Source organism: Peromyscus leucopus, chromosome 15 (assembly GCF_004664715.2).
Source record: "Peromyscus leucopus breed LL Stock chromosome 15, UCI_PerLeu_2.1, whole genome shotgun sequence".
Taxonomy (NCBI): domain Eukaryota; kingdom Metazoa; phylum Chordata; class Mammalia; order Rodentia; family Cricetidae; genus Peromyscus; species Peromyscus leucopus.
In genome coordinates this window covers 40,249,495-40,276,290 of record NC_051076.1, presented here as the reverse complement: position 1 = coordinate 40,276,290, position 26,796 = coordinate 40,249,495, and the positions used below count along the sequence as shown (strand labels likewise).

The following is a 26,796-nucleotide window of genomic DNA, read 5'->3' as shown; positions in this document are numbered from 1 at the left end:
ATGTTCTTTGTATTGGCTATTGCCAACACGTAAATACATTTTGATGTTGGGGATCTTTTCCTAAGTCATAGAAAATAAATCAGGGGTTACAGTTGCAGCTGGAAAAGTAGCAGTCATTGAATAAAGCTGGAAACAAAGTATCTGGTGATCACTATTAGACTATGTCTGTGTGTTATTTGTTGTTGAGACATAGCTTTGAAAGGTTCTCATGGTCACTCACAATTCTCATTAAATAAACGGTGACATAGTGTGAAAATACCAAGGCTTTGCCAGCAATGGGGCCAGCTACAAATGAAGCTGTCAACGGGCTTTGTTTTTTTAATTTTTTCTTCTGTATCTTTCATTCTCATGACTTTCATTCCCTTCCTTTATTCCTTCCCAATCTTTTTATAAGCCAAGAGCAAAGCTGGAAACTCATTAATCAAAAGAACCTAAACAAAAAATTCTCTAAATAAAGTTTTGTTTTGTTTTTTTTTTTAATTTTTCTTTATACAATAAGCTACCATCTAAGATGATAGCCACATATTAACTATAAGGACACTGGACAGGACTCATCAATCAACCCCACTACAGTTCTTTACCACAAATCACTATTGTTTCGGGTAATACACAGAAACTAGAAGCCTACATGGACAGAGTTGGAACACAACACACATCCCAAGGTCCACATGGATCTTCCTCAATTAACCACATATTTAATCTGGTCTTCTTGTGTACTGGTCCACACAGCAGCATCACAAAGTACTTACTATAGTAAGCCATCTTCCTCTGCTAGCACAAATGATACCAAGCACTAATAGTATTATCCACGGCTATATGAATACTATTAATAAAATGATTTGTAGTTCTCAAAGGAAAATTAGTATATTATCCCCTTTTCTATTTCTGATAGTATAATGCCATGGACTTGGTAACCTATAAGGTACTTTGTATAGCTCCCCCATCTGGAGGTTAAGGATACACATCTACAATACCTTTTTGATAGCGCCATCTTCAGGCAGTGCAGAGCAAAACACAGCAAGTGATGAGCAACACACCTGTGAATCCTCTAGCATCTTTCTCTATTTGCTAGTTTACCAGGATGAAGTCCTGGGAGCTTCACCCAATGATGGCTTTGTCAAATCCTAATCCCCTCCCAAAATCCCAACCTCTAAAACTAGATGTGCATTTAGTTTACCCTTTCTTTTATAAATATTATGTCTCAATGCATGAACCATTGAGGGACACATTCAAATGTTATCCAAAGCGAAGCTACAGCAACAAGAGTGATGCAGTGACTAACAGCCTAAAAAAGATCTGAGTGAAGTTTCACAAGATCTGCAAATCATACAACTGAGTGCATTGTGAAGGAGTCACCCTTGCGGTGTTTCTGATCCTATAAACAGAGCTTTCATCTCACACAAAGTCAAAGTACCAATGTCTGTTTGTTTTGCTTTCATTTCCCTTCTCTGTTTCACTCCCTCCTTCATTTTTCTTTTTGTTTCAGAATCTTCCTATTAGCATCCAACCGGGCTGGCTTCAAACTTAATATTCTCCTACATCATCTTCGTGAGAGCTGGGATTAGAAGTGTGTGCTGCAATCCCAGGCATCAAGATTCATTTGTAATAAGATTGAATGTTGAAATAGTGATTAAAGAAAATGGAAGTGCTTAGGTGAACACAAAAGAAGAAATCAACCTTATGAAGAATGTAAGGAATAGTAGATGAATTTGGATCAGGAGGCTCAGATGGAGGCTGACATATCAGTGATGGTTAGCTTTATATCTGTAGCCATGACCTGGGAAAAATAAAGCTCCCAAAAGTTATATCATTATTAGCTAACATTTGAAGTAGTTTTGTAATAGAAGTATAGGAAAAATATATAGAATACCAATTAACCTATCAACAGTGAGCACTGAGGAATAAGAGTTTGAATTTCTAATATGAGAGCAAGGAAAAGTGGAAGAGCATTAGAAAGTCAATATTTCAGTGTCTTGACTGAAAATTATCCAAATAATATGTCTTGAAATCAAAACCAAGCATCTTGTGTCGGCTATGTATTGTTAAGGGAGGCTCACTGGGGCAAAATTATGAATTATATATTACCATTATTATTCTATCACTGCTACAAATAAATAAGAGAGCTCATCCAACAATACACATACAACTCTGTGAAGACAAACATGGAGAGATTTTACTTACCTGTGTTCTGGGATCTCAAGCTATCTATGTACTAACTGACTTCACCTACAATACATGAAGGATTATTTTATAGCTTGAATCAAGGAAGAAATAAAGGCTTCTCTTTCCCCACAGTGACCAGGAGAAGGAGGCTCTAATTTCTTCAGTGACTGCATTTCAAGGAAATGGCCCAAGGTTACTGAGGATTTTTCAACCTGGCAAAAGGTTCAGAAACTGTAAAAATACTTATACCTCAAAAGAAGAGGAAAAAAACTTATAATTATTGGCTTTCCAAAATCAACATTTTGAGACAAGGGAAGTCTGTAACAGAGAGGAAGATGTCAAATAAGCTTGGTCCAGCTATAGAGACTACTAAAGGTGTCTTTCTGTTTACCTCCCAGGACATTTGTCTTCCATAGGATGATAACATTACTCCACAGCTTGTCATCTCCCAGTTGTTTGGAAGTCCTATGATCCAGAAAGAATGGCTACGTCTTCTTAATTGGAAAAATAGATGCCAAGATCAGTATGTTGGAATTTAGAATATGAATTGTTAACTATATCAATAACTTCCTACTCATACTGTTCAGGTTCGAAGGACGGTTGTTCTTAGTGATTATGTGATAAAGTCATTTCCATGGGAGCTGAAGGGTGGCTCTCTCTCTCTCTCTCTCTCTCTCTCTCTCTCTCTCTCTCTCTCTCTCTCTCTCTCTCTCTCTGTGTGTGTGTGTGTGTGTGTGTGTGTGTGTATGTGTGTGTGTTAATATTTATGCAACTATCTTGGAAACCTGCTTCATTTTTTTTTTCGGTATAAATTATTTATTTGTTAACTGAAACTAATTGAGTGTGGTGGTACACACCCTTAGTCTCAGCACTCAGGGGACACTGAATTCAATGTCAGTCTGATGTCAAGGGACACTGAATTCAACTGTGGCTACAGGATTAGACTCCTTTTATGAAACAAACAAACATCATCAATAACAACAAAAAAGGTCTTTCTATAGCTATCTCTGAAACTATGTTGCTGTTTTTTTCCCTGTTTAAATTTTTTATTCCATTAATTTAAAAAGTGAGAAACAGAGGGCCTAGACATCTTCAGTAAAACAATATTTGTTCGACATGTCAATGTAGTTATACATACCATTGCCATTTGTACACATGAACTCACAGTAGCTTACATTGTATGCACAAGACCTTCACAAGGTTGAGCCAGCCAAAATTTCAGCATGGATCTAGGAGTAGCTCATGAAGTCCCACTCCTATCCATGGAGCTACTGTCTATCAACAGTACTGGAAGAGGAAGTCAATGTTTTTCAGAAAGTCAGGAACTGGGCCACTACCCTTTCACCTGTAGATGGTCCCACAGTCACAGACATCCAACCAGCACTAAAGAGAATCAGGTTATTGGTTTTCAAGAGTGCATGAAGTTGGAAAGGAAAAGTGGTGGAGGATGAAAGGGGAAGTTTTGAAGTGAAAAAAATGGAAGACAGACTGGGTCAAAGCACATTGTATACATACATATATGAAATGTTCAATCAATAAATGAAAGTAGAAAACAAAAGGTGTATCAATTTAAACCATATTAAGTTTATCTGAAATATGGGCTTACATAGAGGACAAACAAATAGAGGATTTCAGTTAACTTCTGCACAATCCACTGTTCGTTAGAATTACTCTTTCTTCAACAGGAACTCATCAAAACATTAAATCAATCATTCTTTCCTTTATATAATGTTAATGTTAGATGCAAAACTCTCATGCAAATTACTTTCATTGTTAACATGTATAACTAAGGAAAAAAGCTTGAATTTTCTAGTTTATGTATATTATACAAACAGAAAGCTGTTTCCCTCAGATACAAAGAAGCCCCCATTCATGTTTTATTGTTAGTGTATGTAATGCTCCCATGACTTATATGTCATGGTTTGTATTGTTTATACTAAATCACTTCTTTTGATTTTTATGGCTCTCACCTTGTAGATACCTTGGGTCATCTCCTCCTATTTTTATTGTGTCCATACTCCTATATTGGGTAGCTTTTCTGTTCTCTATAACATTACTGATTTATTGATGGCAACTGTAAAGGAGACAGAGGTTGACAACTCTCAGTTTTGGGACAGGCCCCTAGTCTAGGCAGAAATCAAGCTGGAAACTGATTTATATTGCTGAAACCACAGATGGTTTGGCCGTGTAAATCTCACCCCCTTGCTGCCCTTATGTTAACATTAGATAATAGTTTCTTTATTATCCAGATTGGCACACTGAAGGGATAAAATTATCTGAACTTTAAAATTATCTTACTATTTTAATTTCACTTATTGTTGTTTCATTTTTGTGTATTTCAGGTGTGAATGGTGTTCAAATGAAAGTGGATGCACCCATGCCAAGGTGCATATGTAGAGGTCAGAGAACAACTCGCAAGAATTAGCCAAGGCAACTAAAGAACTACTTTTTTTTAAATTTTACTAGGGTTTAACTATTCAAATTTAAGTGGAAATAAGTGCATATCCCTAAGAATACATATTCAAGAATTCAGTTCTAGACTTCTTAGAGCTTTACTTATTTGGGTCTTAAAGTACCATCTGTACTCTCTCCTTGGAAGATTGAGGACAAGGACAAGAAAGAGTTTAAAAAGAATCTACTTTTAAGTGAATATTTCAGTTAAAATAAAGAAAAGAAAAATCAACACTGGCCATAAATTAAATAAAGGAATAAATATGCAAGTCCAAGGTTTTCCACAGCATCTCTGTCATTGAATCATTTTTTCTCACTATACTGTATGTCCATCTTATAGCAACGAACCCAGTCATGTTAACTGATTTAATTCCTCTGAGAAAATAATAATAAAAAATAACATCTGTGACAGCCCTGCCTATTGGACAGTCTCCAATAATTGCTTTTCACTATACGCCTTTAGTTAATACTAACAAGACTATATCAAAGAAAATTTAAGAGACATTTGATGTTTTTTTTGTGTGTGTGTGTGTGTGTGTGTGCAGTATAGATCATTTTCCAAAGTTTAAACAAACAGAACAATTTTTATTGGTTAAGTGTGGGAAGGATGTTGCTGGTCAGTTGCTAAACTGGTAGGGGTTACCTGAAGGAGATTGGACATTAACGTTTGTGGACTTCCATCTGTCATACATTCTGATTGACACATCTATATCTGGGAAATAAATGTGCTATAAACAGCTACTGTAATGGTCCAGGCACATGAAATTTTGTTCATCAGAAATATAAGCTTATAAATACTCACAGAAAAAATCTATTTTCAAGTAATTAAAACACAGGGAATAGCAAATCTCCCACATTCTATAAATAGCAAAATGAAGAGACAAGTCAATATTGGTCACCAGGCCCGAAAGAAAGAAGCACTGTTTAGACATAAAAAGAGATCTTGACAATTTTTTTAATTTAATTATTTAAAAAAATATTTTCATACAACATGTTTTGATATTTTCCCTCCTAAATTCCTCCCAGGTCCTCCTCACCTTCATATTCACCCATCTTTCTCTTTTTCAAAAGACAAAAAAAAGAAAAATTAAAACAAAACAATAAGACCAAAAAATATCACAATGAAACAGAAAGCCCACAAACAACAACAAATACGGAGTCCATTTTTGTTCCATAACTACTCTTGGGGATCTTGAATATGTTAGGATTCTAAATGTGAACACAAACTTAAGAAAGCCAATATCACAATTCATCAGAGGAAACAGGATCTAAATAAAGCCCATTACTAAATGATTACAGACAATATTTTGAAAGTCTATTTCACCAGGGCAGAATGCTTAATAGCTACTTTTGTCTTACAAAATTAAAAAAGTTCATAAAATGTTTATTAGGAGAATTGTTTTTTTCATAAAGAAAATGCATATTTTAATATCTGTAGGGAGTATAACTAATGCAACAATATGTAAATAACAGGCCTTGCATCCCGCTTGTACACAGAGACATAAGAACAGACATAGAAAGATGCAAATGCCACTGTTTGTGCCTCTGTCTTCCAGGATATTAGCCTTCATTATTCTAGTGGAAAAGGCAACCTTGTCCCTCTTTACCATAATCCACACTATGAGAAAGAGAGGGGGAAAGCAAAGGACAAAAATCTCATAAGGATGAGATTACAACATGTACTTATCAATTTTATTTATCACTCATTATCAAGAACTAATCATTCATCTAGTTTTAGGCACAGTGGAGGCTAGGAAATAGACTCGTTGTCCACATACCCTTCTAACTAGCAAAGGGAAAGGAAAAGATAGTGGGGTGATGATAGTGCTCTGTTGGGAGATGATGTTTTGTTGAATGTAGCTGCCAGGAGTAGCAGTGACTCAAGCACCAAGAAGGCCAAGGATCATGAGTTCAAGTCAGACTGAGCTATATCACAGTTTCAATGCCTGATTGGGCTACATACAAGACTTGTTTCAAAATGAACTGATGAATAAATCACAAATAACTATACAAATAAGACACACTGCTACAGAATCAGACAATGTCTGTATATTCTATATGAACATCTCATCACATCTATTGGTGACTGATATTTACCTTTAAAATGGGTGTTCTTCTATTTCTTTCTCCCCTATCGTGTCTCTACCTAGCTCTCTGGGGGTAAAATGTAGGTCTAGCCATAAACTTCCTCTTATGTGTATATGTGTATATGCCACAGCTTCTGCACACACAGTAAACGCTCAGCCATATGCACCACTGAGGTAATTAAGGAAGTCATGGCAAGCATCCTAGATTGCTGGGTAGCAGCTTGGCTCTCAGTACCTTCATACCATGCCCTGCTGGGCTAAATAGATTCTGAGAAAACAAACGTGTTGGTGGGCAGCATGAGACTTCAAAGCCAGCTTGACTGTTTAGTGTTCAACACCCAAGCCAACACCCTGCCTAAGTATCTCTTTGGGAAAGCAGAGCTCTGCCTTGGGGGAAGTTATATATTTTGCAACTCAGCTTCCAAAATTGAAAAAAAAAATCCTGAAATATTGCATTAGAGTTTATATTCCTTTTCCCTGATACTAACAAAAAATTGCATCCTGAAAAGAATAGTTGCGCAAAGAAATTTGATGGCTCACTTGAATAAGCAAATCTCTCCTAAATAATTCTTAGTTTCAGGATTGTTTACGACCTTACCACACAAAACCATTTCTACATACACTCTTTTTCTAAACTTAGCTCATTATGAAGGCTGGCAGAAATCTCCATCATCCCTTCTTATTTTTAATAACTTTGCAAAATCTACTGTCAGCAAACTAATAACAAATATTCATGTTCTATCTGAATGAATAACATTAATAAAATGTTTAAGTTGTAAGAGCCACTAGCATAGAAAGTTTATATATTTTTTTATTTACTACCTAACACACACAACTGAGAATACTGCTTAGCTCATAGTGATTATGTATAATTGAATGAATACCAGAGACTGTACAGGTAAAACATAGCTCATGTGTAGAGTGAGTGTAAAGACTGTGTCTCAGGCCAAAAAGCTTCTTGTGAAATACACTTGCTAAAAAGCTTGAGGGCATAGGAGTAGCTTTCAGAAATAGGATAATGGAATGGGGAGAACAGAATAGAATCAGATACATTCATTACTAGACAGAGGAGTGGTTCCTCTTCTATAATGAACTATTGAAAACTGCTTCCAGCCTATGAAAGGGGAGGAAGTGGTATTGGCATCAATTATGTCAGCATGCTTTCGGTAAGATGAATAGCTCTCATAGCCAGAGCCTTTCAGAAATTATGAGAGTCTGGGCCTATTCCACTTTCTGAGACTTTTACTATATAGAAAAAATGGTGAACATTTATCAACTGGAATGAAAATGAGGTGTATTTACAACATTACACTGAATGAAATAAAATATTTGAAAAACACATTCATAAAAATCGACATACATGGTTTTATAAACTTACTTCATTTAAAAGTAAGAACACTGTTGTGATAGTTTGAATGTAGAAGCAAATTATGTGGATGTGATGAAGAAAATGATTTAAAGGAAAAGAGACGGGGCATGAAAGAGGAGGGGCCAGGGACAGGAAATAATCTCATAGGGAGTGGCACTATTAGGAGATGTGGCTTTGTTGGAGTGGGTGTGGCCTTGTTGGAGGAAGCGTGTCACTGTGGGGGTGGGCTTTGAGGTTTCCTACGCTCAGGATACCACCCAGTGTATCAGTTGACTTCCTGTTGCCTGAAAGATGTAGAACTCCCAGCTCCAGCACCACATCTGCCTGAGAACCACAACCATCTGTCTCATGATGATAATGGACTGAACCTCTGAAACTGTGAGTGAGCCACCCCAATTAAATGTTATCTTTATAAGAGTTGCCATGGTCATGGTGTCTCTTCACAGCTATAAAAGCCTAATTAAGACAATGGTTTTCATCTGAGGTCTGCTGTGAATGTGAAGCACAGACCAGATTTTCCTTTGGGGGTTTCTTTGCTGCACATCACTCTTACAAACACCTGAACACACCTTTCCAACTCTCTGCGTGTTCCTTGATGCTCTGAGTAAACTCGAGAGCACTTCAAATATCTCTCCCTCTCCCTTTTTCCCTCCTTATCTATCTCCTTCTCCCTTTCCTGTCCCTGGCCCCTCCTCTTTCATGCCCCATCTCTTTTCCTTTAAATCATTTTCTTCATCACATCCACATAATTTGCTTCTACAGTAAGTTTCTCTCTATTACCTTTGGGTCAGAGATAAGAGGGAAAAATAAAACATTCCTTTCTCAAAAAAAAATCTCCCAAATAATAAATGGATAGATGAATTAATGAATTCCTATCGTACGCCTTTCTTTTCATTTAAGTCCCCAGAAGTGGATGTTTTTGCCTAGTGTGTCAGAATATGCTTTTCTACTTAATATTTATAATACTATTATCAGAAACAAGTAGAGGAAGGATGGTTTATTGCTACAGGATGCAGCAAGGGATAGTGACTCACAACTGTGTTCCCAACAGGTAGGAGGCAGAGGCAGGAGGATCAGAGTTCCAGGCCATGCTTGGTTATATCCTGAGCTCAAAGCCGTCTTAGACTATATGAAACACTGTCTACAAAAACCCAAAACAATAAAAATGAAGCAAACTAAAACATGATACAATCGGTTGAAAAATAACATTTTTTATACTTTTAGAATAACTTTTTTTTTTTATTTTTTATTTTTTTTCGAGACAGGGTTTCTCTGTGTAGCTGTGCGCCTTTCCTGGAGCTCACTTGGTAGACCAGGCTGGCCTCGAACTCACAGAGATCTGCCTGGCTCTGCCTCCCGAGTGCTGGGATTAAAGGTGTGCGCCACAAAAAAAAAAAAAAAAAAAAAAAAAAAAAAAAAAAAAATAGAATAACTTATTTTTGTCTTTTAAATAAGCATACACATAATGGACTTCATTATGACATTATCATACATATATCAACATATATCATTGTACTTTGTCCCTTTATCTGCAGGGCAAGTCGGGAAATGATGCTTACTAATAACCGCTAGCTGTGGCTGACCACAGTTATGTTTTATCTCATGATCGGTGTTGCAGAAGATGCTCAACGTTCCTAACAAAAAGAAATGATGAATTTTTTTAAAGTTTGATATCATTTCACAGTGCATATAGGTTACAAAATGGCACAGTATATTCAACAAACATTTATAATTACAATGTAGCAACTTAAAATGAAAATAGCTTAATAAAACTCAAAGTTAAATACCACCAGAGCCACTTAACCGCCACCATACAAATTGAAATTAAAAAACGTATCATTTTTATCATATTTACCTAATTGGTCAAAATGGCATTTTAGCAAAGGTAAATGACCTGAGAAATCTTTTTATTCAATATATACACAGGCATACATTATGGTTTGAAGAATAAAGCTTTAACTGAAATGTTTTTTTGTGAAAAGTGTTTATTTCCAGATGATGTGCACAATCGAACAAGAAGTGAAAGATTTGTTCCTTGCAGAGGCTCTGCTCTGAAGAGCCAGAGGTCAGCCATGCCGCATATTGGAACAATTTTCTTCTGACTCGTTCTTGTCCCATATTAACTTACTGTGTAATGAAAATACTGTTTTCCTGCCCATCAATCCACGCCCCACATAACAGCAGTTTGGTTAGTTAATGTATTTATTAATGTATTTGTTCGCCTTCCTTCTTTGCTAGAACCTGAACCTTTGGCTGCTTTGTCTCTCTCTTTTACACCTCTCATCTACAACAAAACACTCAGAGGATCGAAAGCAGAAAGAAAATTTAGGAGCAGCATGAGAAATCCCTTTTCTTCAATATAATATAAAACCAGTGTACACAAAGCTGGTGCTTGTATTTTGTGTTCTTTATTGACTCTGAGAATGGTTTTTCCACACCATTCAAAGAAACAGAAATAAGAAGGGCTGAGCTTCAATTTAAAAACCAGGATGCAAGCAGTTTAAATAGACATTAAGTGGAACAGAAACACCTTTTCTCATTTATCCTCAATTTGTTTTTATTTGTATCCTAGTTTAAAAAAAAAAAAGTATGATCGATTTCTTCTCTAAACCACGATGATCAGATATTGCTTCAGTCAGCAGGCGAGGAAGGGAGCGGTTTTTGCAAAATGGCTTTATGACCAGTTCTATAAATATGTTCAGTTTATCTTTCTTGAAACTACAATTTCAGGCTCCCTGGAAGTGTCTAATAAGGGCAGTGTTGGGATCCATGAATATGCATTCATGTTAAGTATTCATTGAAGTTCATTTATATTATATTCACATATTAAATGGAGTTAATATATTCTGTCTACTCATGCTCTTGTCTACATGAGCTCAGGAAAATCAATGGGAGAGAGATATATAAAAAAGTGAAAAATCAGATTGGCTCAGTATGACTTTAGATTTGTATTTCTAGAATAAATTTACTGTTGTAGTTATTGTTGGATAAATACAGTGTTCTGTTTGCATTCTTACACAGTAATTGATTAGGATCTTGGAAAGAAAACGAGACTTTTAAAGCACACTTATTACAAAAGAATGACAATTCACATTTGCATTGGATTAATCTTAATCTTGTGCAGTGAAGTGAGTTTCTCCAGGTAAGTCAATACAATGAATATTAGATAAATTTTTCTATGGAAGGTCCAGCATAGGTGGGAAGAAGAGGGTAAGAATCAAGCTAAGTCTTGACTAAAGTCTCCACTAAAGATTCCTCTTGACTTGCATGGAGATTTATGCATATTGTGAGGAGGTAGCTGGACTTGATCTTAGTGATAGTTGTTTTCCGATGAGGCATCCCTCAGTCCATGAGCTTGGGCACAGTGACTCTCTGAAGTCATAACACTGATAGGGATTAACATCTGAGAGTATCTTATCATCAGTGCTCCCAGAGCTAGGGAAGTAGGTCTGTGATTCATGAAAGAGGAATCCAGGCAGCACACAATGTCCAGCCATAGATCATCACACCATATGCAACAAATCAGTCATGCCCTCTGTCTTCAGCTAAAATTAGAAGAAAATGATCCAGAAACTTGTGTAGGTAGTTTGAAATTCATTAAGTAGCTTAAGAAAAATTATTGTCATCAACAGTATACCTATTATACTAGTTGTATTTTCTTGGTATATTTTGACTAAGAAATATTTATGATATTCACACAATAAGCATGTTGGAGATTAAGGAAATAGAGATATGAATATAGCAGTAACATGACTTTCCTAGTTACTATTGATCTAGTAGTTTAGATGACACAAGACAGTGACATAAAGAAGTGCTCTGTAATGATGAGGATTTTATGTAGGGTCAGACAAAATGTGTAGAGTTCAGAAGAGTTCAGAATTTAAGGCACAAAAATGCTTTTTTGATATTGTATTATGGGACTGGGTTTAAAAGACAGATTTGTTTATTAGTAGATGATACAAGACATTATGATTTGAATAATGAGAACATATTTCAATAAGAACTGACTGTACACGGAAGATGGAAAATAAATCAGTGTGGTGAGATTAAACTGCAATTGATGTTAACAAGAGAATGATACTCCGATCCAGTAAAAGCAAGAGCAAACCAAAGCAAGGCTGGCTATTGGAACTAGAATTTTTCTAAAATAATGAACAAAAATAACCCCTGAAAACTGTCATTTGAGACTTACATATCTTTCAAAAATGTTATGTAAATGTTAATTCCAAATAGTGATCTGTTCAAATAAACATTAACCAAGAGGATTCCTTACTAGGAAACTTACTACTGAAAGAATGTTCAGGAAGATAATAAGCTAAAGGGAACTAATTTCAGAGAGTGGGAAGAACCAAGAGGCCACTTCACTGGTAAACATCAACACACTTTTTTCTAGATTTATTTATAAGGTTATTGATGGTCAGAAGAAAAACATACGATGAGTTTACCATATTGGTATAAAAGGCTTACATTGTAAATGAAGTGATAATAAATAAATGAAGTGAAATAAACAATAACATAAATAAATATGATAATAAATAAATAAATAAATGGCATAGTAAAAACTAGAAGACTGCATCCACCTAAGGAAATATTTTCTGCTTTCTAGCAAGCTGGTTCAAAAGCAAGGTGCAGCATTAGAATCAACTGGATATTTGCCAGAAATATAAATTCTCAGGGCTTAATTTTACAGAAAAATATTATATCTGCAAAACGAAAAATGTTGCTGGTAGGTTAGTTTCAAATATTCATATTTTTGTAATCAACCTACTTAATTCTGATGCATGATAGGTTGCAAATCAGAGGCCACATACTGGCACACACCATTCACAAGTATTTTTAATGTTTTAAGTTGCATGGAAAGTCAACAGGTAATAAATAAATCTTATCTAACAATTTGCTATCTATGAATTCTTTTAATTGTAATTTTCAGCATGTACAATAAGCAATAAACATACATAGTCATTTTACATACTTATGTAGTTAAATAAATGGAGATTATCCATATTCTCAACAGACAGAAAAATTTTTATCAAGTATGATATCATTAAGTCGTTCTGTTATTACACATGGATGTTATGGCACTAAAGAGATGGTTCAGTGATAAGAGCACATACTGATTTCACTGAGGACCCAAGTTCTGATCCCAGCAGTGAATACTACATGCTCACAATCATCTGTAAGTCCAGAAAAAGGGAATCCACCTCCCTCTTTTAGTCTGTGAAGACATATGCATACTCATATGCACAAACTCACACACAGAGACACAGGAATAAAAATAAATCTTAATACAAAAGATATTAGGCTTGTTTTGTGCACATTAAACATTCTTTAAATAATCAATTTTAAAAGGGTTTTATGAACAATATATGTAGAAAGAATCTACCTATATAAATAGGCATCTGTTTATATGTGAGATAATTTTTTATTAAAATCAATTTTAATCAAGATACTCACTGCCCTGGCTCACAATCTGGATTCGAACTCTGAGACTCACAAGATAAAAGGAGGCAACAGATATCTGAAATATTTCATGGCAATTGCATACACACACAAAAGTATGTTCTTGCTAAATTAATTAATTAATTAAGTGTAAAAAATACATAGTTTTTTTTTTTAAAAAAAAAAACACATAGTTTTAGGCTATTTGAGTGAACGCATTTCCCTGCTCAGTAGCCCACTCTCATTCTGAAAAATGTCTTTATTTTTTAACAAACCACAAATATTTCTATTTCTAAAATAATCATACATTTAATGCAGGCGTTAAACACTTGGTTAAAATGTTAAAATATCAAACCGTTCAAGAAAACACAAAATTAAAGTTGTCAGACAAATCATGTAGTTCTGATTTTTTTCCTTAAGACAAACACTTTAAGTTATTCTCTTATTAACCCTGGTGTAATTATTTGTACAGTATACAGAGCAATGTATATACTATATTCTTGTTAATCCTGTTTATACAGGACACATTTTCTCTACTTTGAAATGCAGAGACTTAGCTTATTTGTCCTTACATTCCTCTGAATCAGTTCCATCCATCCATCTTCTATCTTTTTTATAATCAGTGTGGTCATTGTATATCAACCAAATATCTTACAATTTTTAATTCTTCATCTCATCTTTTGGTGGTGAGCCAGGTGAAATTACTTTTTTTTTTTTTTTTGGTAGTTTTAGTGCCTCACAGAGATCTGCCTGGCTCTGCCTCCTGAGTGCTGGGATTAAAGGCATGTGCCACCACCCCACGGCAAGCCAGGTAAATTTAAAAGCTAGTTTTCCAATATGTAAGACAAAATTTAGCAACTTAAACCCTTTCCTGATTTCTTTTCTGTAGTAGTCCAACTGCAATTGAATTTTGTATCTGTACGCTGTTACTTAGAAGATGAATAGATGGCATTTGGTACATTAAAATTATGAGTGAAGTTTAATTGTACAACCAAATAACTTGTACCTGCTTGGGAGGAAGTGACACTCTGACTTCTTTGACACTCATCTTGTATCCCATAAAGAGAGGATCCCAATGTATAACTAGATACAAAAGGAATTCTAAGCTTTTAAAGGCTTTATATACTTACATTTCATTGAGCAATTTTTAAGTTTTTTTTTCTGGGTTTCTAATTTCTTTGTCTTTCTCTAAGCATCTGCCATAATGGCATCCTTGCACAGATGCTTTTAATTAAACTACTTATCGTACATAATCCATAGTTTGTGAAAGGGCATCCTTGTTAGGGCATGACATTTTTCTGGTAAAGCATAAAATATTTGCTCTAGGGACTGACTGCACAGTTAGCTGCTAGTCTAGACTTTCTTTTCCTCATTGATATTGCTTCTTTTTTTCTACTATATATTTGTTGGAGGATTATTGCCTTTCTTTAATTATCATCTAGATTTTTTTGCCGAAAGAATTCATACAAGTTGTCTTTTAGTTTATGAGTTTCTGAAAGTCCAGTGTGTCTTCACTTGTCACACTTATGCTGACGGTAGTAAGGTGCCAAGCTTGTAATAATTTTGTCACATAAACTAGACACATGTTTCTGTCATAGTTGAGGTGTATTAATGCCAGGGAGAACTAGAATTTCAGTTTTGTTTCCAATTACCAGAACTTTTTCTAGAGTAGTGGCCACAGGATGCATCTATGTCGATTTTGGTAGCGATCATTTATCTGTAAAAATATCCTGAATAGTAACAGTTTTTGCTAGGTTGTTCACCACTCAAAGGTTTTTGAGGTCTGTGTGATCATTTTTTTTTATTTAATTTATTTGGAATTTAAAGGATGCTGGCATTTAAAGATATATTTGCTTGTCAAAAATTTCAGTCTACCTTATTTTGTTACTGTCATTATTTTTTTTTTTTATTTCGTGTTTCAGTTTCTTCTTAATTCCTAGGAGCTGATGACTGGATTTTAAATTGATTGGAGGTGTCATGTTATTTTTACTTTTCTCTTCCTCGTTGATAGTTCAGGTTTCCTCTTTTATACTTTGTTTCTGGAAATTTTCTTGGGTTTATTCTCATATTTTCTATAGACAATATTTTAATCTGCGGAAAACTGACTATTCACCCTTCAGAAGCCATCCATTACCAGCAGTTCCTCATCTAGTGTTAGAGAATCCCTCCTAATTGAAATCAGAGCTCTATCATTCTAATTATTTCTGATAAAGGATGAAGTTAATATCATAAGAGAAATTCTTATGTAAGAAAAGGCTTTTCTTTTGTTTCATCTCTTTTAAAGGAGGCAGGGCCACAATCACACAGGATCACAATAAGACAGGAGCATAACCACACAGGGTGACAATCACAGAGGGTAGCCTGTAATCCACCAAGCCTGCCCTGAACTCATGGACGCCGGCCTGCTTCAGTTCCCCAAATCAGTAGCATTATAGGCAAGTGCACCCATGTCTGACCAAGGGAAAAGTTTCCTATTAATGATGAGAGAAAAAAAAATTGAGATAACTTGAGATGATTTGAGGATTGTTTTAAATAATAATCCAAACTTTGGCATTCTACTTAAACTTTCTGTACTTTTGAGATACGGTAAAAGTAGTTTCTTCATGAGATTTCTGCTTAGATTGGAAATTCAATGAGAAAACCTGCTTGACAGTATTTCGACATTCTGAGCTCCCGCTCCGCTTATTATCTGAAAGCACTGAGGGATCAACAGAAAAAAAAAAAGAGTGAAAATGGAATTTTGATCTAACTTTTTTGAAGTTCTAAAGGGTTTGACTCCAGGCAAAATTTGAGAATAGGTTGAAAAATGTTTTCGCATCTGTGCTTAACTCTTATGGACCCTAATGCAAAAATAAAGTAGCAAATCACAGTGAGTCTCAAAACTATTTTCTATACTTAATTTAAAAAATTGAGTGAAAATTCTCAAAATTAAATTTTGATTATGCAAAAACAACCTTAATATTATAATGTGCCAATCATTTTGAAAATAATCACCTTTAAAACTGGGTATATATATTTTTTTTTTGAAATCAGATTTTGGTCTTAGTTTATTCTGACCATGAAATGGCAAAATTTGTACATGTAAAGTGAATGGCACGCCATTACCTTTGGATGTCAGGAGGCTATTAGTCACATAATATAGCTTATGAAGACCACATCACAACTAATTGCTACAAAATGGTAGTTTCAGTATTTATATCGGTTGCTAACACACAACATACCCAAAATCCTCTAAAGAAAAAAAAAATTGTCAGTTTGTTTTTGATACCGAAAGCAAATGACCCAGGAAAAAATGAGAATGAAACACTTGGCAACAATCTGAAAGGAAGCCAGGTGTCTAGGCTAGCTCCTTTTTCACTGTGTTCACAGCTACTACACTTCAGACCGAAACACAAATACCATATGCTGTCCTAGCTAAGATGGGCTTCTGACCATAGAATGGCATTTGAATGTGTGCATCAATTCATGTTAAGAATTTTCAGAGAATATTTTAATTTAATTTAATTTTTAAAGAGCTTTGATGTATTTCACAATTTTAAAGACCATGGGGCTACTAAGGTGGCTTAGCTGGTAAAGTCACTTGTTGCACACGACTAGGAACCTGAGTTCAGTCCCCAGAATCTACATAAAGGTGAAAGGGAAGAACCCACTCCACCACGTTGTCTTCCAACTTCCACACATATGCCATTACATGCTCACTTGCACACACGTATCATATTCCTCTGTGTAATAATAACATAGCTGCCTGTGAATAGGCATGACTACTATAGTATAAACACCTCACATGACAGAGAAATTTGTATTCAGAAAAACACATCCCACACTGGTGTCAAAACCAGGCTTCACACAGAGGTGCCCAGGCCATTCAATTTTCACTATTGCTTTAGCTGTTGTGAGTGACTATGGGTCTAAAACTCTTTTCATTCTTCCTGTGTTGATCTTGTTTAAAAATTCTTTTTAGAAGTAGTCTGACTTGCTGAATGTGCTCCTGTAAAGACATTAAGAAGCAAAATGTCTTGTTTTATACAAGTTGAGGTATGCCATGTTTTGGAGTATGGGTTTCATGAAGAGAAGACACTAATATTGTCAACCTCATGTAATGTGAGAGAGATAAAAAAAAAACAATACAAGAAACTGTCTGAACAATATTGCTGAGCTCAGAAAATTACAGGAATTATCATATCCACACTATATTTTCTCATTTATTTCTTACAAGTAGATATTAAGGTTATAAAAATGTTAAGCATAAAGGAACTAAGCCATGCTTTAATAAGTCTCATACTCTTGCATTGTTTCTAGGTAAACTATGACATGTCATTGGCCAGCCTCTTAAGTAGAAGAAGTTTACATGAGGTAGCGATTCTCTTACCTCCTTGTAATTGAGGACACTGTAGAGAGATTTTTAAGACATATATTCACTAAATTCTAGAAGGGCAACTGAGTAAGAGGCTTCCAGAGGACTCCAACCTAGACAACAATTACCCTGTCAGTCTGTTTGATGTGACCATGTAGAAATTCTAGAGTTTGTTGGAATGTAGCCTCTGGGGGAACCTTCAGTAATTTTGGTGCATTGTAGTTCTGCATAGAGGTTACTATCCACTTTCCAGCCCAGTTCTGCCAGATGTGCACCTGTTCCTGGAATAGCTCACACACACTTCTCAGGACTCAGAATATATAAAAGTGTTTTTATAAATATCAGAAATTTGGGCTCTTCTGACAGCTGTGTCTAATCTCAGAGAAACAAAGAATGAAGCAGAGAAGCTGCAGAGATCTTGTGGCATTGTTTTGTTCTAAGCCTTTTCCTATCCGCTGATGTTCTGTCCAAAAGATGGAAAAGCCCAAAACCATATTCTACTTCCACTTTACTTTCCTATTTCCATTTTGAGAGCCAAATTTTAAAGACAAGGGCATTCAACACCAATTGCGTATATGCATAAATAAGCACAAAACGAACACACAGACCCATGAAAAGCTACACATACGGAAAACATGCCTCAGGCTACTCTGTGCATGGGTAAACTACAAAATTCAGGATACAAAAATAAGACCTAATAAAATAATACAATTCAAAAAGGATGGGCAGTGCACATACAAATGCCCACTTCTCAACAAAAACTCACAAGGCATATCCAAAACTTGAAAGTATAATTAATTTAAAGAATAAACAATTTAGCAATCTGTTAAGTGGTCCTAAAAACACCCACTGACAGATCTCATACACTGTTTTCAGTCCATTATCTTAAAGATGTTCCAAAGGCTAAATGAACATGGGGAGAAAGCCAAATTGAAAGAAGAAGAAAAAACATCATCTATACAAAGCTAAAGGGGAAACAAAGCAATTATTTATAAAGCTGACAAAATAAAGTAACTGAAACGAAAACTTTACTGGTAGGATTTAAAGGCAGATGCGAGCAAAAGGACACATTAAAAAATAATGAAGACAAGAAATTACAGAGTGTGGAAAACAGACATAAAACTGAACAGAGCCAAGCGTGATAGTTCATGCCTGAAATCCTAGCACTGCAAAAGCTGAAGCAGGGGGATTTTGAAGTTGAGGCCAGCCTAGGCTCAAAACAAATGTACAAACTAACTGAACAGAGCCTTGTCAGTGCCAAGGAAATCATACATGCATTTTGGAAAGCATAGAAACGCATGCTGAAGAATAATGGGCAGAGAGTCTATGTAAAGATGGAACAGGTAAAATCTTTCCATATGCTTGCAATCTCGCTCCCTCCCTCTTTCTCTACACACACACACACACACACACACAGAGAGAGAGAGAGAGAGAGAGAGAGAGAGAGAGAGAGAGAGAGAGAGAGAGAGAGAGAGAGAGAGTCTAAAGTGAATCCATATGGAGACAGTGTGTCAGGGACAAGGACAGAATCTCTAGGTAATGGAAAAATACAGACCCCCATAAGACCGGGAACTAGAACATCTTAAGGTCAGGTTGCCTAGCAACAGGACATTGAGTCAGAGCCCTTGACCTTTTCACCCTGTCAACATCCTTCATAAACATCCTGTTAGCTTCCCCTACCCTATGGAGATAACAGCTTCCTGCTCCCCCCACCCTGCAGGAACTATATAAACCCTCCTGGAGAAAAATAAAGTTGCATCTTGATCAGAATCTTGTCTTGGTGTATTCCTTTTGTGTCTCCTGTCCCAAGATTTGTTATTTTAAAAGATGTTTGATTTTGGTTTTTCATACAGCAACCAGTTGTACATCCCTGGCTGGCTTGTTACTCACTGTGGAGTCAAGGCTGCCCTTGAACTCACACAGTCCTCTTGTATAAGACTCTAGAGAATACTGAGATTATGAGCATGCACTAACATGCCCAGCTCTCAAATTCTCTATTGTATTTAATAGATAATATCTTACAATGCTGTTTTATTTTTACCAGAGATACAACTCAAGGCATTAACATAATTATATATATAATTATATATATATATATAATTATATATATAAAAGCCATGTAATATTTTATCTGGAGAGAGTAGAATAACTTTATGGTACTTACTAATATTATTTTTCATATACAACTCAAAAGAAAAAAAAACAAAACAAAAAACACTGCTATTGAATGGAAACACATGAACTATGAACCAATAGCTGAGGAACCCCCAACTGGATCAGGCCCTCTGGATAAGTGAGACAGTTGATTAGCTTGAACTGTTTGGAAGGCATTCAGGCAGTGGGACCGGGACCTGTCCTTAGTGTATGAGCTGGCTGTTTGGAACCTGGGGCTTATACTTGGCTCAGCCTGGGAGGAGGGGACTGGACCTGCCTGAACTGAATCTACCAGGTTGAACTGAATCCCCAGGGAAGTCTTTGCCCTGGAGGAGATGGGAATGGGGGGTTCCCTGGGGGGAAGGTGGAGGTGGGGGTGGGAGGGGTGGGGAGGTCGGTTGGGGATGGGGAGGTGGAGTAGGGGAGACAAGGGAATCTATGGCTGATATGTAAAATTAAATTAATTTATAAAATAAAAAATTATTAAAAAATATTTTAAGGGCTTTGGGCTTAATCAATAAAATACCTCCTGGGTAAGCATAAGATCTCTAAGAATATTCATATAAAAACCCAGGCATGATGGTTAATTTTGATTCCAGTGTCAGAGAAGCAAGATAGGCTAATTCATGGAACTCTATGAGCAGTTAGCCTAGGCTACTCAGGAGTCTCCAGGTCATTGAGAGACTTGATTCTAAAAAAAAAAAAAAAAAAAAAAAAAAAAAAAAAAAAAAAAAAAAAAAGTGGGACCTCTGGTGAAAAAAAAAAAAAAAAAACAGGCTGCCAAAGTGACATCTGGCCTCCATATGCATGTACACAACATGCACTAGAGTGCACACACCTACACACACACACACACACACACACACACACACATACACATGCATGCACATGCACATGGGTGTGCACATAAAATTTTTAGGTCATTATGAACTAGAATAAAATTGTTTTCTCTGCTCAGAACAGAATATTTCATTCACAGTTTGAATTTAAGGACTAGTTCTGCTTAACAATGCTGTATCATTCATATAGATAGATAGATAGATAGATAGATAGATAGATAGATAGAGATAGAGATAGAGATGATTTATAATGTGTCAAGCATTTCATTTTCAGAGTTATGAGAACATCATAATGTTCTGAAAATATTGTTAAAGATAAATGTGTTCTTACTATCACAAACTTGTGTTGAGAACCTATATAAGAATTTATACTTACTTCAAATTTAGTAATTTTACTAGTAGAGGCAGACAATGTGAAAGGTAGAGAAATGACCCAATATAAGTAGAGGAGAGATAAAGAGTAAGCCTCCTATAAATAAGAAATCTTACCTAACTGAGAATAATCCTTTGTCCTTGACAAGTTATTCATAGAAATTAGTGTCAAAGGGTTCTGGTGAAGTGTCCATAAATACAATTTTTTATAACATTGATTTTTTTTTTTTTGGTTCTCACTTTGCTATTCTATACTAGTGCTATGTATAAAACATTGACTCTGTTCCAAAAAAAATCCTAATTGCAATTTTGGCTTCATCTATGTGTTTTGGCACTTGTCCTTTTAATATCTTCAAAGTTCAAATTCCTATAAACACCAAACACATGACTATTTACAAACTAGAGTGGTAGTTTTCTCAATAAGGGTCATGAACATACTTTCCAATGTGAGCTAGTTTATCAATCCACTTAAAATATGTATTTAGTCCTACTATGTGTTAGCCACTATTATGTCAAAATATAACGAATGGTATCTAAATGTTAGATAAATTTATAAAACGGTGTATAGGATATTGAAACTTATATTCTATATTTTTTTAATTTAAAAAAGACAATTTAGACAGACAGTAGTAAGTGACTAAAAATGCAATATGCAATTGAGCAATATCAAAGATTTCTCTAAATTTGCAGAGACAGCAGCTGAATGTCTGATACTAGAGAGGTTCATTTTGAGAATATCCTTCTAATGATGTAATCTTCATTGCAAATGAGGGATCAAACTGAAATATTGAATTATATTGGAATCATTCATGACTACAATGATGGAAACAGTGACTATACGTGTATCAATCGTGGTTTTCTAGGTAAACAGAACCTGTAAGATGCACGACATATATAGAAGGAGATTTACTATGATAAATTGGATCAAGAGGTATTGAAGCTAAGGAGCTTCAGTTTCTTTCTTACACAAGCCAGGTTGAGAGCTGGCAGTGTGCCTCAAGTCTAATCCCGCAAACCTTCAGATCAGTAAAGCCTATGGCCTGAGTCACAGTAAGAGTCCAGCAGCCTGAGATCCCAGGGTTCAATTTAAGAACTGAGACAGATTCTCCTTCTCTTCCCTCTATTCTGTCAGAGTGGTTCATGGATTGAGGATTAGCCACTGCCACTTGTGAGGTCATTCAGCCTCATCCAATGCACTGACTGATATGACACTTTCTCTCAGAAATGCTCCGAAAGAAATATCCACAATTGTGTTTTACCAAACAAACATCAAGACTTCAAAAGATACTAAATTACTATTGCAGACTTAACAAGAAAATTAACCTCAAATATTAAAATAAAAATGTATGTAGCATAAGAGCTTCCTGCAAATGTTTTATAATACATAGAAAGAAGAATCAGCATAGACAAGTCAAATCTCACCTGTGGGTGAAATAAAACAACAAAATCAACATCCCTAAAGTTACACACCCTAATAAAATGCAACTGAGGTGATGAATATCTGATTCCTATCTGCAAAGTTCCATGAGAATGAATTACAATCACTTAAATATTTCAAAATAAAATATTAAATCAGACAGATGCTGGATAATTCCATGTAAATTTTTAAAATGTTAATCTTCAAGTGGGAGAATATTTCAATTAAGATTATGAGCCAAAGAATTATAAGTAAGTGTATATGAGTACATCAAAATTTAAAACTTACTTATTTTTTAAATGTATAAATGTATAAAAATTAAAGTGTCTATTAATAATGAATACTTAGAGTTGAAAACTGAGATGCCACTAGTCATTCACTGGAACAATCCAAGCGAAAAATCAAAAACACAAAAGACAAGCAAACATAAAAGACTATCTTTGTTGCAGATTAGAGACCATTAGAACTCTTGTACATTGTAAATGAAGTTTTAAATTTATGCAGCTACTTTGAGGACAACTGTTATCCTAGGCTTTTGACCAGATATATAATTTAGCTACAGTAATCCCTCTGAGGTAGATCCAGCAGTGATATGTGGAACATATCCAAGCCAGGAAGTCATACAAAGAAAAAGTCTACATGGATAGGAATTATTAAAGCAGGAATATTGTAAATGTTGAAATGCCAATAATGCTCACTATTTGTATTCTAATGCATCTTTTAGCAGCAATGAAAATTAATTTGAATTAATTTGGAGGGCAGCTTAACAATTTCTATTCAGTCCCTTGTTAATCACACAGACAAGAAACATTGTAAGAACAAGGCTATTTATCACAGTCCTATTAACAACAAAACATGACACAATGTAAATATGCATCAAAAGAGAATTGCTATGACAAATTATAATAAAATCCTTAAAACAAACACCTTGCATCTATTATGATGCATCTATACATGATGCATCTGGCCTATGCTTATTGAGCAGAAAGTATACCTGTGATATTATTTAATGCATTCCTTTGTTCCTCATATCATACTTTCAGCAGATACTCTATCTTATTTTAATTCATGCAAAATTATTAAAGAATAAAAGAATTGATGTACTCCAAACTATACTGAATCCAGTCTTTTATTCAGAGAACTTTTACTGTTTCTTCACCATGTGTAACCTCTCCTCTAGAATTTGAAAACTCTCCACTGAGAAAAGAAACACTTTTAAATATCCATTGCTGGGAATATCCAAAACCCAACTGAATGACAATTTGAAGTAAGTTGTTCTTCTTGGAGAGTAGATTCATTTTAGTGACTGGACAAAGATTTAGCAAAAAAAAAATTAACTTTTTCTGTGGAGTTAAACCTTTCAAATGTTTTCTTTTTTTATAACAACTCACCAGATTCATTTATTATTGTTTTCTTTATTCCATATTTAAATAGTCCTAATCAAAATCAAATAAATTATTTTTGTTCCCCTGTATGATAATACTGTGTGAAAAAATCCAATTTCTACAAATAACTTTCATTCATTTTTTTTTGTATTTTACATACCAACCACTGTTCCCCATGTCCTCCTTCTCCCATTTCCTCCCACTTCCTCCCATCTCACTCCCCATTCACTCCTCATAGAGGGTAAAAATGTTCTATATCAAGTGTCTGGGTTTCTGTTCATATAAATAGGAAGTATTTAAGTAATAAAATGAATGAAGAATGTGTCCAGATGCCTTTCTCGGGGTGTCTCTATTGAAACAGATTCAATAAACTATACATATTCAAGTACAGGCATGTGCACATGTGTATGACTATCAAGAAATTGAATTATACATTTTTGACAAAAGAGAAGTCAGAAGGTCTGTAGTTGGAAAGCTGGAGATACACAGGGCTCCTGTGTGATGCAGTTCAATTTTGAAGGTGTGGGAACCAGTACTATGAACTGCAGTCCAAATGTTGCAGATGTTTCAGTGGTTGTCCAAAGGCTGGGGAAAAAAAATAATATGCAAGCTCAGATCACCCAGGCAGAAAGATTGCCCTGGACTTGGACTTCTGAGAGGATTAGCCTTAAATATTATTCTGCATGTGTTTTTGTATTTCTGGATGAATTTAACATTTGAATTATTAGACTATAAAGCAAAGTATTGCCCTCCTCTCCTCTTTTGAGCTCTCATTTTATCAATTGAAAGATGACAATCCATAAAGGCTGTGACAAGAGGCAGACACAAATTTGGGAGCCCAAATATAATGGGATGTTAGGTTGTTAGACATTATCAGGCTTGGAGGCCATTGATGATTGACTTTTTCCTCAAAATCAGCAGCTTGTAAAACCAAAAACAGAAAATTGAGGCTTGTGGTGGACCCATAATTGGGAGCCCCAAAATAATGGGATGTTAGGTTGTTAGACATTATCAGGCTTGGAGGCCATTGAAGATGGACTTTTTCTTCAAAATCAGCAGCTTGTAAATCCAAAACCAGAAAACTGAGTGCTATGTTGGACCCTTTGACCTAGAGCTACTGCTTGGTTAATATTGGTGATAATAATACAGATAGTTAACTGTCAGGATACCATTTTAGGGACCAATATCCTAGACTGAATACAAGAAAAATAATAGAAAGAGCTTACTCTGCCTCTAGGAGCAGATGTAATGCAATGTGTTCAGGAACTTCACATACCAGTTCCCATGCCTTCCTTAACATGATGGTCTTCCTTTCAAACTATAATCCAAAAGAAACTCTTGCTTCATTAAATTGCCTTGGACATAGATTTTTACAGCAATAGAGAAAGTAATTAATATATTAAAATAATATTTGTTTGGAAAGCTCTTGGTGCCATCATCTTCAAAAATAATATAAAGATTTCCTTAACATACAGATCCATAAAATGGTTTCTCTAACCATTTATCATCCTCACCACAGTGGTCCACTTGGACATTGTCCAATGTCACTTATTAACAGTACTTCAATTTAAACTTCTAATAAACTCTACCTGCCATCTACACTACTGTCTATGTTGTCTGAATTCTTTTGGTGGAGATAACAAGGATCAGCCACACATTAGGGAGACCATAGAGAAATTCAGGTTGCAGCAGGATCAAGAAGGGTCATGTTTATGTTTTATTTCTCTGCATGGAAGGAGACTCATGTATGCTTAAATAATGTTCAGAACAACCAAGTGAAAGGAAAGAGATTGAATAGATTGGATGTTTTTGGAGGAAGGTAAAATATAAAATGCATATTTTAATGAGTGTGAAAAAGGATGAGATTAACATTACTGTGAGAAAAACTTGCCTTAAGCAGAAGACTGACTTGCTTCATGTTATCAGAATTGAAAGAAGAAAGACAATGCCTAAACACACACTTTTTTTTTTTGTTTTGGTGTTTAGGATTTAAGACTTTCAGTCTTTGAAGATTATGGGTTGTGTGTTTAAGTGAAACATCCCTATGATTGTGTAGGATTAAAACTGCAAGCCAAAGCCAAAATGTTGCATGAACGCCTTAAGTGTAGAGGTATTTTCAACATCATAAAAATAGAAACACTATAACCATAGAGAGTACTCATATTTTAAGAAATTGTAATAAATCATATCACATTTTTCTCAAAAACATAAACTACTCCACAAAGGAGAGGATGTCTTTCTGGCTGATAAGGGAGGAACTCTTTGACGTACTAAGTAAGGAAAGAAACTATACAAAAAACAATTTAATTCAATTGTTATTTTCAGTTGAGCAAATGATGTGAAAGAGCTATAGATAAGATCTCACATATTCATGGTTTTGTAGCCTTAAATTATAAGGATCTCTATCTATCCATCTGTCTGTCTGTCTGTGTACTATATCATATTATACCATACCATACCATACCATTCCATGCCATGCCATGCCATACCATACCATACCATACCATACCATACCATACCATACCACATTATACTATACTATATTATACTGTGGGACTAATGAAAACAGAATATATATAAAAGAAATAGAAAGTGTGAAATTTTCAGTACCAGTTGAGGAAAGTAGAGTCATAGGAGAATAGTAGCTAAGAAGAAATTCTAAATATCAGAATGCACTTTAAATGAACTATACATTTAGTAAATCAGTTGTGATGTCATACATATGCACACAAATGTTTACAGTAGCAACATCACAAGTATGCAAAT

At 35.1% G+C, this 26,796-nt stretch overlaps 1 long non-coding RNA gene across 2 annotated transcripts in view; it reads left to right on the top strand.

Annotated features, from left to right (window-relative positions):
• LOC114696772 overlaps nucleotides 1-5,038 on the top strand; it is a 28,611-nt gene extending 23,573 nt beyond the window's left edge. Inside the window, exons 2-4 of one of the 2 annotated variants that reach the window (XR_005093019.1) lie at nucleotides 1,487-1,689; nucleotides 2,562-2,686; nucleotides 4,506-5,038. This is a non-coding gene — a long non-coding RNA (uncharacterized LOC114696772). Of the gene's footprint in view, nucleotides 1-1,486; nucleotides 1,690-2,295; nucleotides 2,687-4,505 lie in introns of both variants that reach the window. The other variant, XR_003735060.2, reaches the window with a different exon arrangement.
• Nucleotides 5,039-26,796: the final 21,758 nt, after the last annotated feature.